Raw genomic sequence first — 16079 nt, forward strand, 5'->3', positions numbered from 1 at the left:
AATAACAGGAAACATCAAAACATGTTTAACTTGTTACAGAGTAGTTGTATACTTTGCTACTTATAGAATCTTAAGAGCATGTACAAAAGCAGGCAACATATTGCTTGTATACTTACTCCACATCAGATATTTTACTGCAATTGATGACTACATTCAATTAGATAAAAGTAAACTTAAAGTGTCTTATTATAAATTTACTTCAATGTTTACTTATGGCCCTGGTACAATTACAATCCACACTCTTATACATGACCAAATTAATGTGTATACAGTATGTGTGTGTGTGTGTGTGTGTGCATGCTTGTGTGCGTGCACAGGTGACTTAGCTAAATGTCTTGGTTTTGAGAATTTAAAACATAGGGTTAGGCCATAATATTCCAATCCAAATATCTTTGATAACTGCATTCTAGGTGAAACCATGAAATGCTTCCGAAACGTTGGTGCTGTGTTACACTTTATCTTCTCCGAATACATGAACATACAATACAGTACAATGATAGGAGACATTACAGTAAGTACGGTTTCAATAAAATGTCATACTTTCCAGGTCCATACCCAAACAGTTCGAACTACTAATTTTAAAAATTACTCTCTCCAAAAATACAGTGGTGCAAAAAAGTATTTAGTCAGCCACCAATTGTGCAAGTTCTCCCACTTAAAAAGACGAAAGAGGCCTGTAATTTTCATCATAGGTACACTTCAACTATGAAAGACAAAATGGAGAAAAGAAATCCAGAAAATCACATTGTAGGATTTTTAATGAATTTATTTGCAAATTATGGTGGAAAATAAGTATTTGGTCAATAACAAAAGTTTATCTCAATACTTTGTTATATACCCTTTGTTGGCAATGACAGAGGTCAAACGTTTTCTGTAAGTCTTCACAAGGTTTTCACACACATTTGCTGGTATTTTGGCCCATTCCTCCATGCAGATCTCCTCTAGAGCAGTGATGTTTTGGGGCTGTTGCTGGGCAACACAGACTTTCAACTCCATCCAAAGATTTTCTATTGGGTAGAGATCTGGAAACTGGCTAGGCCACTCCAGGACCTTGAAATGCTTCTTACAAAGCCACTCTTTCGTTGCCTGAGCGGTGTGTTTGGGATCATTGTCATGCTGAAAGACCCAGCCATGTTTCATCTTCAATGCCCTTGCTGATGGAAAGAGGTTTTCACTCAAAATCTCACGATACATGGCCCCATTCATTCTTTCCTTTACACGGATCAGTCATCCTGATCCCTTTGCAGAAAAACAGCCCCAAAGCATGATGTTTCCACCCCCATGCTTCACAGTAGGTGTGGTGTTCTTTGGATGCAACTCAGCATTCTTTGTCCTCCAAACACGACGAGTTGAGGTTTTACTAAAAAGTTATATTTTGGTTTAATCTGACCATATGACATTCTCCCAATCTTCTTCTGGATCATCCAAATGCTCTCTAGCAAACTTCAGATGGGACTGGACATGTACTGGCTTAAGCAGGGGGACACGTCTGGCACTGCAGGATTTTAGTCCCTGGCAGCGTAGTGTGTTACTGATTGTAGGCTTCAATCTCACACAAATCATCAAGGAACCCACCAGGTACAACCCTAAATCTGTAAACAAGGGCACCCTCATAGACGTTATCCTGACCAACTGGCCCTCCAAATACACCTCCGCTGTCTTCAACCAGGTCCTTCTGTAGCTCAGTTGGTAGAGCGTGGCGCTTGTAACGCCAGGGTAGTGGGTTCGATTCCCGGGACCACCCATACGTAGAATGTATGCACACATGACTGTAAGTCGCTTTGGATAAAAGCGTCTGCTAAATGGCATATATTATTATTATTATTATTATTATCTCAGCGATCACTGCCTCATTGCCTATATCCGCTACGGGTCCGCAGTCAAACGACCACCCCTCATCACTGTCAAACGCTCCCTAAAACACTTCTGCGAGCAGGCCATTCTAATCGACCTGGTCTGGGTATCCTGGAAGGATATTGACCTCATCCCGTCAGTTGAGGATGCCTGGTCATTCTTTAAAAGTAACTTCCTCACCATCTTAGATAAGCATACTTCGTTCAAAAAAATGCAGAACTAAGAACAGATATAGCCCTTGGTTCTGTCATGTTTGTCATTTATTATCTTGTCTTGTCCCTGTGCTCCCCATTCTATTCGTTTCCCTCTGCTGGTCTTATTTGGTTCTTTCCCTCCTTCTAGCCCTCTCTCTCCCCCTCCCTCTCTCACTCTCTCGCTCTCTCTTCTCTCTATCGTTCCGTTCCTGCTCCCAGCTGTTCCTATTCCCCTAATCATCATTTAGTCTTCCCACACCTGTTCCCGATCCTTTCCCCTGATTAGAGTCCCTATTTATTCCTTTGTGTTCCGTTCCTGTGCCGTCAGTTCCTTGTTTTGTATTCCATGCTGTGATTGCGTTTCGCCCTGTCCTGTCGTGTTTTTTTGCCGTGATTGTGTATCACCCTGTCCTGTCGTGTTTTGTGCCTTCTTCAGACGCTGCGTGTGAGCAGGTGTCTCAGTCGACTACGGCCTGCGCCTACCCGAAGCGACCTGCAGTCTGTGGCCGCTTCTCCAGTTGTTTTCCCCTCTACAAATCTAGAGGATTTCAGTTATTCCGTTTTGAACATTAATAAACTCTGTTTCTGTTAAGTCGCGTTTGGGTCCTCTTTCACCTGCATGACAGAAGGAACCGACCAAGGAATGGACCCAGCGACTTCAGACGCTGTTTACACTGCCGTCAAGATCCAAGGAGCCATGCTCGGCAGACACGAGCAGGAATTGTCTGCTGCTCGCCATGCCGTGGAGAACCTGGCCGCTCAGGTTTCCGACCTCTCTGGACAGTTCCAGAGTCTACGTCTCGTGCCACCTGTTACTTCCTGGCCTGCCGAGCCTCCAGAACCTAGGGTTAATAACCCACCTTGCTACTCCGGGCAGCCCACTGAGTGCCGCTCCTTTCTCACGCAGTGTGAATTGTGTTCTCTCTCCAACCCAACACATACTCTAGAGAGAGAGCTCGAGTTGCTTACGTCATTTCACTCCTTACTGGCCGGGCTCAGAATGGGGCACAGCTATCTGGGAGGCAAGGGCTGATTGCTCTAACAAATTCCAGAACTTTAAAGAGGAGATGATTCGGGTTTTTGACCGTTCAGTTTTTGGTGGGGAGGCTTCTAGGGCCCTGGCTTCCTTATGCCAAGGTGAACGGTCCATAACGGATTATTCCATTGAGTTTCGCACTCTTGCTGCCTCTAGTGAGTGGAACGGCCGGCGCTGCTCGCTCGTTTTCTGGAGGGACTCCACGCAGTGGTTAAGGATGAGATTCTCTCCCGGGAGGTTCCTTCAGATGTGGACTCTTTGATTGCTCTCGCCATCCGCATAGAACGACGGGTAGATCTTCGTCACCGGGCTCGTGGAAGAGAGCTCGCATCAACGGTGTTTCCCTGCTCCGCATCGCAACCATCTCCCTCCTCTGGCTTTGAGACTGAGCCCATGCAGCTGGGAGGGATTCGCATCTCGACTAAGGAGAGGAACGGAGGATCACCAACCGCCTGTGCCTCTATTGCGGAGTTGCTGGACATTTTGTTAATTCATGTCCAGTAAGAGGCCAGAGCCCATCAGTAAGCGGAGGGCTACTGGTGGCGCTACTACTCAGGTCCCTTCATCTAGATCTTGTACTACTATGTCGGTCCATCTACGCTGGACCGGTTCGGTGCTACATGCAGTGCCTTGATTGACTCTGGGGCTGAGGGTTGTTTCATGGACGAAGCATGGGTTCGGAAACATAACATTCCTTTCAGACCGTTAGACAAGCCTACGCCCATGTTTGCCTTAGATGGTAGTCATCTTCCCAGTATCAAATTTGAGACACTACCTTTAACTCTCACAGTATCTGGTAACCACAGTGAGACTATTTCTTTTTGATTTTCCGTTCACCGTTTACACCTGTTGTTTTGGGTCATCCCTGGCTAGTATGTCATAATCCTTCTATTAATTGGTCTAGTAATTCTATCCTATCCTGGAACGTTTCTTGTCATGTGAAGTGTTTAATGTCTGCCATCCCTCCCGTTTCTTCTCTCCCTACTTCTCAGGAGGAACCTGGCGATTTGACAGGAGTGCCGGAGGAATATCATGATCTGCGCACGGTCTTCAGTCGGTCCCGAGCCAACTCCCTTCCTCCTCACCGGTCGTATGATTGTAGTATTGATCTCCTTCCAGGGACCACGCCTCCTCGAGGTAGACTATACTCTCTGTCGGCTCCCGAACGTAAGGCTCTCGAGGATTATTTGTCTGTGTCTCTTGACGCCGGTACCATAGTGCCTTCTTCTTCTCCGGCCGGGGCGGGGTTCTTTTTGTTAAGAAGAAGGACGGTACTCTGCGCCCCTGCGTGGATTATCGAGGGCTGAATGACATAACGGTTAAGAATCGTTATCCGCTTCCCCTTATGTCATCAGCCTTCGAGATTCTGCAGGGAGCCAGGTGCTTTACTAAGTTGGACCTTCGTAACGCTTACCATCTCGTGCGCATCAGAGAGGGGGACGAGTGGAAAACGGCGTTTAACACTCCGTTAGGGCATTTTGAGTACCGGGTTCTGCCGTTCGGTCTCGCCAATGCGCCAGCTGTTTTTCAGGCATTAGTTAATGATGTTCTGAGAGACATGCTGAACATTTTTGTTTTTGTCTATCTTGACGATATCCTGATTTTTTCTCCGTCACTCGAGATTCATGTTCAGCACGTTCACGTGTTCTACAGCGCCTTTTAGAGAATTGTCTCTACGTAAAGGCTGAGAAGTGCTCTTTTCATGTCTCCTCCGTTACTTTTCTCGGTTCCGTTATTTCCGCTGAAGGCATTCAGATGGATTCCGCTAAGGTCCAAGCTGTCAGTGATTGGCCCGTTCCAAGGTCACGTGTCGAGTTGCAGCGCTTTTTAGGTTTCGCTAATTTCTATCGGCGTTTCATTCGTAATTTCGGTCAAGTTGCTGCCCCTCTCACAGCTCTTACTTCTGTCAAGACGTGTTTTAAGTGGTCCGGTTCCGCCCAGGGAGCTTTTGATCTTCTAAAAGAACGTTTTACGTCCGCTCCTATCCTCGTTACTCCTGACGTCACTAGACAATTCATTGTCGAGGTTGACGCTTCTGGCGTGGGAGCCATTCTATCCCAGCGCTTCCAGTCTGACGATAAGGTTCATCCGTGCGCTTATTTTTCTCATCGCCTGTCGCCATCTGAGCGCAACTATGATGTGGGTAACCGTGAACTGCTCGCCATCCGCTTAGCCCTAGGCGAATGGCGACAGTGGTTGGAGGGCGACCGTTCCTTTTGTCGTTTGGACAGACCATAAGAACCTTGAGTACATCCGTTCTGCCAAACGACTTAATGCCCGTCAAGCTCGTTGGGCGTTGTTTTTCGCTCGTTTCGAGTTTGTGATTTCTTACCGTCCGGGTAGCAAGAACACCAAGCCTGATGCCTTATCCCGTCTGTTTAGTTCTTCTGTGGCTTCTACTGATCCCAGGGGATTCTTCCTTATGGGCGTGTTGTCGGGTTGACAGTCTGGGGAATTGAAAGACAGGTTAAGCAAGCACTCACGCACACTGCGTCGCCGCAGCGCTTGTCCTAGTAACCTCCTTTTCGTTCCTGTTTCCACTCGTCTGGCTGTTCTTCAGTGGGCTCACTCTGCCAAGTTAGCTGGTCATCCCGGTGTTCGAGGCACTCTTGCGTCTATTCGCCAGCGCTTTTGGTGGCCGACTCAGGAGCGTGACACGCGCCGTTTCGTGGCTGCGTGTTCAGACTGCGCGCAGAAGAAGTCTGGTAATTTTTTTCTGCTTCTGCTCCTGGTCTTGCTGGGTCTCAGTCTGTTCCCTGCCATCGCATCTCTCCTGTTCTTGTCCCTGCCCTTGCTGTGTCTCAGTCTGTCCCTAGTTCTCATTTTTTTTTTTTAGAGTAGTACCCTAGTTTCCCTTTTTATCGTTTTTCGTTACGGTCCTGAGGAGAGGAGTTGGGTTCTTTCTCGGGACGTGCTGGACCGTTTGATCTATGATTTCCTCCGTTGCCGCCAGTGTTCCTCCTCGAGAGCGCCAGGAGGCGCTCGGTGAGTGGGGGTACTGTCATGTTTGTCATTTATTATCTTGTCTTGTCCCTGTGCTCCCCATTCTATTCGTTTCCCTCTGCTGGTCTTATTTGGTTCTTTCCCTCCTTCTAGCCCTCTCTCTCCCCCTCCCTCTCTCACTCTCTCGCTCTCTCTTCTCTCTATCGTTCCGTTCCTGCTCCCAGCTGTTCCTATTCCCTAATCATCATTTAGTCTTCCCACACCTGTTCCCGATCCTTTCCCCTGATTAGAGTCCCTATTTATTCCTTTGTGTTCCGTTCCTGTGCCGTCGGTTCCTTGTTTTGTATTCCATGCTGTGATTGCGTTTCGCCCTGTCCTGTCGTGTTTTTTGCCGTGATTGTGTATCACCCTGTCCTGTCGTGTTTTGTGCCTTCTTCAGACGCTGCGTGTGAGCAGGTGTCTCAGTCGACTACGGCCTGCGCCTACCCGAAGCGACCTGCAGTCTGTGGCCGCTTCTCCAGTTGTTTTCCCCTCTACAAATCTAGAGGATTTCAGTTATTCCGTTTTGAACATTAATAAACTCTGTTTCTGTTAAGTCGCGTTTGGGTCCTCTTTCACCTGCATGACAGGTTCACTCCAGACCTGACTGCCCTCGACCAGCACAAAAACATCCTGTGGTGGACTGCAATAGCATCGAATAGTCCCCGCGTTATGCAACTGTTCAGGGAAGTCAGGAACCAATACACGCAGTCAGTCAGGAAAGCAAAGGTCAGCTTTTTCAAGCAGAAATTTGCATCCTGTAGCTCTAACTCCAAAAAGTTCTGGGACACTGTAAAGTCCATGGAGAACATCCCAGCTGCCCACTGCATCCACGATAATCAAAAACTTCAACAAGCATTTCTCAACGGCTGGCCATGCCTTCCTCCTGGCTACTCCAACCTCGGCCAACAGCCCCCCCCCCGCAGCTACTCGCCCAAGCCTCCCCAGCTTATCCTTTGCCCAAATCCAGATAGCAGATGTTCTGAAAGAGCTGCAAAACCTGAGATCCGGAAGGATTGGAAAGCTGCCACAGTCATCCCCCTCTTCAAATGGGGAGACACCCTGGACCCAAACTGTTACAGACCTATATCCATCCTGCCCTGCCTATCTAAGGTCTTCGAAAGCCAAGTCAACAAACAGATCACTGACCATCTCGAATCCCACCGTACCTTCTCCACTGTGCAATCTGGTTTCCGAGCCGGTCAGGGGTGCACCTCAGCCACGCTCAAGGTACTAAACGATATCATAACCGCTATCGATAACAGACAGTACTGTGCAGCCATCTTCCTCGACCTGGCCAAGGCTTTTGACTCTGTCAATCACCATATTCTTATCGGCAGACTCAGTAGCCTCGGTTTTTCGAATGACTGCCTTGCCTGGTTCACCAACTACTTTGGAGACAGAGTTCAGTGTGTGAAATCTGAGGGCATGTTGTCCAATCCTCTGGCAGTCTCTATGGGGGTGCCACAGGGTTCAATTCTCGGGCGGACTCTTTTCTCTGTATATATCAATGATGTTGCTCTTGCTGTGGGCGATTCCCTGATCCAACTCTACGCAGACGACACCATTCTGTATACCTCTGGCCCTTCCTTGGACACTGTGCTATCTAACCTCCAAACGAGCTTCAATGCCATACAACACTCCTTTCATGGCCTCCAACTGCTCTTAAACGCTAGTAAAACCAAATGCATGCTTTTCAACCGTTCGCTGCCTGCACCCTCACGCCCGACTAGCATCACCACCCTGGATGGTTCCAACCTAGAATATGTGGACATCTATAAGTACCTAGGTGTCTGGCTAGACTGTAAACTTTCCTTCCAGACTCATATCAAACATCTCCAATCTAAAATCAAATCTACAGTCGGCTTTCTATTCCGCAACAAAGCCTCCTTCACTCACGCCGCCAAACTTACACTAGTAAAACTGACTATCCTACCGATCCTCGACTTCGGCGATGTCATCTACAAAATAGCTTCCAATACTCTACTCAGCAAACTGGATGCAGTTTATCACAGTGTCATCCGTTTTGTTACTGATGCACCTTATACCACCCACCACTGCTACCTGTATGCTCTAGTCGGCTGGCCCTCGCTACATATTCGTCGCCAGACCCACTGGCTCCAGGTCATCTACAAGTCCATGCTAGGTAAAGCTCCACCTTATCTCAGTTCACTGGTCACGATGGCAACACCCACCCGTAGCACGCGCTCCAGCAGGTGTATCTCACTGATCATTCCTAAAGCCAACACCTCATTTGGCCGCCTTTCCTTCCAGTTCTCTGCTGCCTGTGACTGGAATGAATTGCAAAAATCGCTGAAGTTGGAGACTTTTACCTCCCTCACCAACTTTAAACATCTGCCATCTGAGCAGCTAACTGATCGCTGCAGCTGTACATAGTACATCGGTATATAGCCCACCCAATTTACCTACCTCATCCCCATACTGTTTTTATTTATTTACTGTTCTGCTCTTTTGCACACCAGTATCCCTACCTGCACATGACCATCTGATAATTTATCACTCCAGCGTTAATCTGCAAAATTGTAATTATTCGCCTACCTCCTCATGCCTTTAGCACACAATGTATATAGACTCTTTTTTTCTACTGTGTTATTGACTTGTTTATTGTTTACTCCATATGTAACTCTGTGTTGTTGTCTGTTCACACTGCTATGCTTTATCTTGGCCAGGTCGCAGTTGTAAAACTAGCCTACCTGGTTAAATAAAAAATACAAATCCATCATGTCCAGAAAACAGTGTGTGCTCCAGATTACATTTTGGTAATAAGTGCTCTGGATCTATCAGTGCAGTGGTGACCCATAGACCTCCACCTCACACAGGGTCAGGTGTTCACTTCTTCCTGGAATGACCACGTTTATGTATCAACCCTCCATCCCGTTACATTGGAAGGTGCTGGAGTAGCCAACTGGAAGAAGAGATCACAGCACACCTGCAGGAGGAAATCGAAACTGCTTCAAAACAGTAACTATGAAACAAGCAGCTCCATGTTAACTCATCAGACTCATATAGTGAACCATTCAATAATGTTGACAATTCAACACAGTTCCTGGTGTTGTAAGTCAGGCTGTACCATAGAGATAGATAGAGGACTCAAGTGACTAAAAGCCTGTTTTAGCATATGGAGTGCCATTGAGGACTTTCACCATTTTGAAGTACTCAACTGGGTGGGACTTTCTATGAGTTAAGGAAGGATCACATAATTCCAGGAGGGATCAGCTAATGAATTATACACGTGAGCAAATATTCTGTAACTACAGGTGGCAGTAAATATTCAACCTTGGCTTTATACACTTTCCGTTTGTTTACCAACTCATAGAAGTAGTAGAAAATAAAATGTACTACTTCAAAATAGAGACGGCCTCAATGGCACTGCTCATGCTATCAGAGACGCCATAATGGGAGAGATAGGATGTTGTGTCCTCTAACTATATCTACAGCCTGTACACAGTTATGCTAACCAACTTTTTGTCAAATACACTTTATGAGTCCACAGAAGGTCCAACTGCCATCAAGGGTTAACTTTAACTTTGGTGTTGGTAGGAGGAGGAACCATCTTCCCAAATATTGTTGTGATTCCCATCAATGGCATTTTAAGCAAAACCAAACCCACACAATGATGACTGGGTGGGTTTTCCCTGTAAAGCTGCATTATTTCCTGGACAAGACAATTGTTAACACTTGCATTAGTATGCTGATATCCATGTAATCCCCATTGTAATTGAAGGAGTATATATTTTTAGTTATTTATTCATTTATTTCACCTTTATTTAACCAGGTAGGCCAGTTGAGAACGGGTTCTCATTTACAACTGCGACCTAGCCAAGATAAAGCAAGCAGTGCGACACAAACAACAACACAGAGTTACACATAAACAAACGTACAGTCACTAACACAATAGAAAAGTCTATATACAGTGTGTGCAAATGAGGTAAGATTAGGGAGGTAAGGCAATAAATAGGCCGTAGTGGCAAACTAATTACAATTTAGCAATTAAACACTGGAGTGATAGATGTGCAGAAGATGAATGTGCAAGTAGAGATACTGGGAAGGAGCAAAACAAAAAATAACAATATGGGGATGAGGTAGTTATAGGGGCTATTTACAGATGGGGTATGTACAGGTGCAATGATATGTAAGCTGCTCTGACAGCTGATGCTTAAAGTTAGTGAGGGAGACATGAGTCGCCAGCTTCAGTGATTTTTGCAATTCGTTCCAGTCATTGGCAGCAGAGAACTGGAAGGAAAGGCAGCCAATGGAGGAATTGGCTTTCGGGGATGACCAGTGAAATATACCTGCTGGAGCAGAAAAAAGCTAGTCATTATGCCATTAACTGGTAAAAAAACATGAATAGTTGTCAAAGTATATTATTTTCATGGTATGTTGATGGAAGAGGAACAATGGTGGACTTGGGCCCTGGCTTGTTCTTTTGAGTAAAAACTAGCCTCTGGGTAGGTGCTGCTATGGTGACCAGTGAGCTGAGATAAGGTGGGGCTTTACCTAGCAAAGACTTTGTTTGGCAACAAATTTGAAGCGAGGACCAGCCAATGAGAGCATACAGGTCAGGGTGGTGGGTAATATATGGGGCTTTGGTGACAAAATGGATAGCACTGTGATAGACTGCATCCAATTTGCTGAGTAGAGTATTGGAGGCTATCTACAGCTTCACATTTTACGGATTCGGCAGCCGGCTTTAAACCAATGTGTAACTACTGTTGAGGCAAAGATACATGGTTTATAATGTATCGTACCATACAGTATGTATATCCAAGACATCACTTGAATATTTGTCTGCACAAAATGAGTCAGTAGAAGACATGATTGCTCTGAGTTACTTATTTCACTTTTTTTACTAGGCAAGTCGGTTAAGAACAAATGCTTATTTTCAATGACAGCCTAGGAACAGTGGGTTAACTGCCTGTTCAGGGGCAGAATGACAGATATGTACCTTGTCAGCTCAGGTGTTTGAACTTGCAACCTTCCGGTTACTAGTCCACCGCTCTAACCACTAGGATACCCTGCCACCACTTCAATAATATTCACATGGAATTAAATGTGATGGGGCTTATCCTTACCAGTTGGGGAGAGGTACCCATAAACCTCCACCTCACAGAACTGTGAAGAACACTGTTCTGACCTGGAAGAACCACAGTCACATAACTTCCTCAGAGTGAGAGATCATATGACGAAGTGAAAACACATTTTTAGAAATATTTGCAAATGTATTGAAAATTAAATACAGAAATATCGAATTTACATAAGTATTCACATCCCTGAGTCAATACTTCGTAGAAGCACCTTTTGCAGCGATTACAGTCTTTCTGGGTAAGTCTCTAAGAGCTTTCCACACCTGGATTGAGCAACATTTGCCCATTATTCTTTTCAATGTTGTTCAAGGTCTGTCAACTTGGTTGTTGATCATTACTAGACAACCAGGTATTGCCTTTGATTTTTAAGTAGGTTTAATTCAAAACTGTAACTCGGACACTCAGGAACATTCACTGTCTTCTTGGTAAACAACTCCAGTGTAGATTTGGCCTTATGTTGTACGTTATTCTCATGATGAAAGGTGAATTAATCTCATAGTATCTGGTGGAAAACAGACGGAATCAGGTTTTCCTCTAGGATTTTGCCTGTGCTTAGCTGCCTTCCGTTTCCTATTTATCCTGAAAACCTCCCCAGACCTTAACAATTACACGAATACCCATAACATTATGCAGCAACCACAGTGTTTGAAAATATGGAGAGTGGTTCTCAGTGATGTGTTGTATTGGATTTGCCCTAAACATAACACTTTGTATTCAGGACAAACATTTTACTTTACTTTAGCACCTTGTGGCTAACCGCATGCATGTTTTGAACTCGTTTTATTCTGTACATGCTTCATTATTTTCACTCTGTCAATTAGGTTACTATTGTGGCGTAATTACAATGTTGTTGATCCATCCTCAGTTTTCTCCTGTCACAGCCATTAAACTCTGTAATTGGAGGCCTGTAATCATTGTAATGAGTGGGTGTATTGATACACCATCCAAAGTGTAATTAATAACTTCACCATGCTTGAAGGGATATTCAATGCATGCTTTTTTATTTTTTACCCATCTACCAATAAGTGCCTTTCTTTGTAAGGCAATGGAAAAACTCCCGGTTCTTTGCAGTTGAATCTCTGTTTGAAATTCACTGCTCGACTGGGGGACCTTACAGATAGTTGTATGAGTGATGTACAGAGCTGAGGTAGCCATTAAAATGTTTTGTTAAACAATATTATTGTACACAGTGAGTCCATGCAACTTATTATGTGACATTTTTACTACTGAACTTATTTGGGCCAAGCTTAATTTTGTATTTATTTTACTTATCCTTTATTAAACTAGGCAAGTCAGTTAAGAACAAATTATTATTTACAATGACGTCCTACCCCGGCCAAACCCTAAACCTGACGACGCTGGGCAAATTGTGCGCCGCCCTATGGGACTCCCAATTAATAACACATTATTGACTCAAGCCACTGACATTTTGGGGTTTATACAAGCCAGTGACAAAACATATACATTTCTATACATTTTCAATTCAGGCTGTAACACAACAAAATGTGGAAAACGTACTTTCAAAGGTGCTGTATTCCTTCTCATGGCCACTGTTAATAACCCCATGGTGTTGCCGATGGTAGTATTACCTTCAAGGTAGTTTGGTAGTATTCACTTCAAGCCTACTTTCAAGTGCTGATTTTTCATCTTTGACATCTTGTTTTATTAAGTACAATTAAAATGACCATTACGTAAACAAATTAGCATCACTAGTATTATGTCCAAATAAGGTCAAAGGCATTCAATGGACTAGTGGTGGATTGTGTCATATTCTCTAACCTAATGTCCAGTGGAGTTTAAACGTATGTTGATGTATGCTTGATTTGGTCTGGTCCTCGTCTGGTCATTCGAGTAGCATTCAGCCGTATATTAATGCAGCTGGTAAATATTTGCTTATGTTTATGGTCCTTCAAACTTTGTTCACCATGTCTTATGATATGAGGGCAGCAAGCAATAAACTAATCTGCAGTAATTCCGACCACAATTGAATCATTTAGAGTAGAAGATAGCGATACAACTTTAGAGGGAATGGCAAAGAGCGGATTATTGTACAGAGGCCAAAATGGACCTATTTACAGACTACAAGCACAAACAACCAAATACATAATGGAAACACTCCAGATCCAAGATTTCACCTTTAATTAATTTTAGCATAATAGCAATAGTATTACATCATTATATGTATTTCTAAGTATGAATGAGAACCATCTAACCAATAATTAGGCAACAAAAAAATGTATGAATATTTTTGTGTTACACAAAATGTTGGCTAATTTATACCCAAACTTCCAAAAAACTGTGTGCAAGACGAACTTCCAGAACAGGGGACCAAATTTGTTTTTGTTTACTGAAAGTAAATATACATTTTTGATAATTAACATATTTTCTATTTTACCTTTATTTAACTAGGCAAGTCAGTTAAGAACAAAATCTTATTTTTAATGACAGCCTAGGAACAGTGGGTTAACTCCCTGTTCAGGGGCAGAACGACAGATTTGTACCTTGTCAGCTCGGGGATTTGAACTTGCAACCTTTCGGTTACTAGTCCAACAGCTCTAACCACTAGGATAGCCTGCCACCCCTGGAAATATAGTAAAAAACATTCATTGTTTTTCGTAAGACAATACATTCCCCAAACATTGCAGGGTGCTGTTAAGAGTTAATGATCTGATTTAGTTACATGTAGGCCCAGTCCCATCCAGGGGTGATCCGTACACCTCCACCTCACACAAGGTCAGGTACTCCTTCCTCCCTGGAATGACCACGAGGACATATCGACCCTCCATGCCCGGACACTGGAAGGTGCTAGAAGTGCCAGCTGGGATAGAGGAGATCACAGCACACCTGCAGGATAAAACAGAAACAGACTACTATAGTACCTACTGATAGCCACTTCTGTTCAATTCCAAATGGATATTAAGCCCCTATCTCAGGGTACTTAAAGTAGGTAAATAGAGGTTAAATGAGGTTAAACAATCATTTTGGTCAAAAATTGAGGATGCAAGGACTGACCATTCATAATATCAAAATTTGAGTTTTAACAATGTTTTGAGGCTATAAAGTGTTTGTTTAAATCTAAATTGTTTACAAACATTGGAGAAAAACTATTTTATATTTTGGGATCTTATGGGGTATGACAGTTGAACTAAGCTTATGAGGTATTTATGAGTTATATACTTTAAAAAATCAGCATTACTTTGGGTATGAATCGTTAATTTAAAAGTATACAAATGTATGTCACAATCACAGATTGCCCCTTTAACATAACCATTAAGTAAATTAGGCAGGATATAGTGCCTTTGGAAAGTATTCAGACCTCTTGACTTTTCCACATGTTGGTAGGTTACAGCCTTATTCTAAAATGGATTCAATAGTTTTTTCCCTCATCAATCTACACACTCAATACCCCATAATGACAAAGCAATGTATACAAATTAAACTGAAATATCACATTTACATAAGTATTCCAACCCTTTACTTTGTTGAAGCACCTTTGGCAATGATTACAGCCTTGAATCTTCTTGGGTATGATGCTACAAGCTTGGCACACCTGTATTTTGTGATTTTCTCCCACAACTCTCTGCAGATCCTCTCAATCAGGTTGGATGAGCAGTGTTGCTGCACAGCTATTTTCAGGTCTCTCCAGAGATGTTCGGTCGGCTTCACGTCCGGGCTCTGGCTGGGCCACACAAGGACATTCAGAGACTTGTCCCGAAGGCACTCCTGTGTTGTCTTGGTTGTGTGTTTAGGGTTGTTGTCCTGTTGGAAGGTGAACATTCACCCCAGTCGGAGGCCCCGAGCACTCTGGAGCAGGTTTAAATCAAGGATCTCTGTACTTTGCTCCGTTCATCTTTACCTCGATCCTGACTACTCTTCCAGTTCCTTCCACTGAAAAACATCCCCACAGCACGGCTGCTGCCACCACCATGCTCCACCATAGAGACGGTGCCAGGTTTCCTCCAGAAGTGATGCTTGACATTCAGGCCAAAGAGAGACCAGAGAGTCTTGTTTCCCATGGTCTGATAGTCTTTAGTTGCCTTTTGGCAAGCTCCAAGTGGGCTGTCATGTGCCTTTTACTGAGGAGTGGCTTCCGTCTAGCCACTCTACCATAAATGACTGATTGGTGGAGTGCCGCAGAGATGGTTGTCCTTCTGGAAGGTTCTCATATCTCCACTCTGTTAGAGTGACCATCAGGTTCTTGGTCACCTCCCTGACCAATGCCCTTCTCCCCTGATTGCCAGGTTTGGCCGGGTGGCCAGCTCTAGGAAGAGTCTTGGTGGTTCCAAACTTTTTCCATTTAAGAATGATGGAGGCCATTTTTTGGTACCCTACCCCAGATCTGTGCCTCGTAAAATCCTGTCTCGGAGCTCTACAGACAACTCTTTCGACCTCATGTAAATAAGGTATTTCTGTTTTTATTTGTATTAAATTAGCAAACATTTCTAAAAAACAGTTTTTGAGGATGTTTTTTTATTTAATAAATTTTAGAATAAGGCGGGGAAAAAATGTGGAAAAAGTCAAGGTGTCTGAATACATTCCGATGGCACTGTATTTATTTATATGGTTATAGCTCCACCTTGCTTGCTGATAGGCTTGGTTGGTTTTCAAGCCTCATTGCTTCAACTAATCTTTAAAACGTATATGACGCCAGATTCAAAACGTATAATTTTTCAATTTAAATTATTATACAAGTTATTGCAACCAAAATAATGTTATATACAGTATATGGGGGAAACAACTGTCATGACATGGCCCTCTTTGGGTATAGCGAGTGCCTTCCCCTTTCTCCTCTCCTACACCCAGGTTCTGTTATCTCAGGTCATAAATTCCTGGAGGAGACTCTCTCCTCCTGGCCTCTCCTCCTGGCCATGCAGAAAGAGACACATAACGAGAACAAAGTAACTTCTT

This window comes from Oncorhynchus gorbuscha, unplaced genomic scaffold (assembly GCF_021184085.1).
Source record: "Oncorhynchus gorbuscha isolate QuinsamMale2020 ecotype Even-year unplaced genomic scaffold, OgorEven_v1.0 Un_scaffold_2405, whole genome shotgun sequence".
In the NCBI taxonomy this organism is placed as follows: Eukaryota; Metazoa; Chordata; class Actinopteri; order Salmoniformes; family Salmonidae; genus Oncorhynchus; species Oncorhynchus gorbuscha.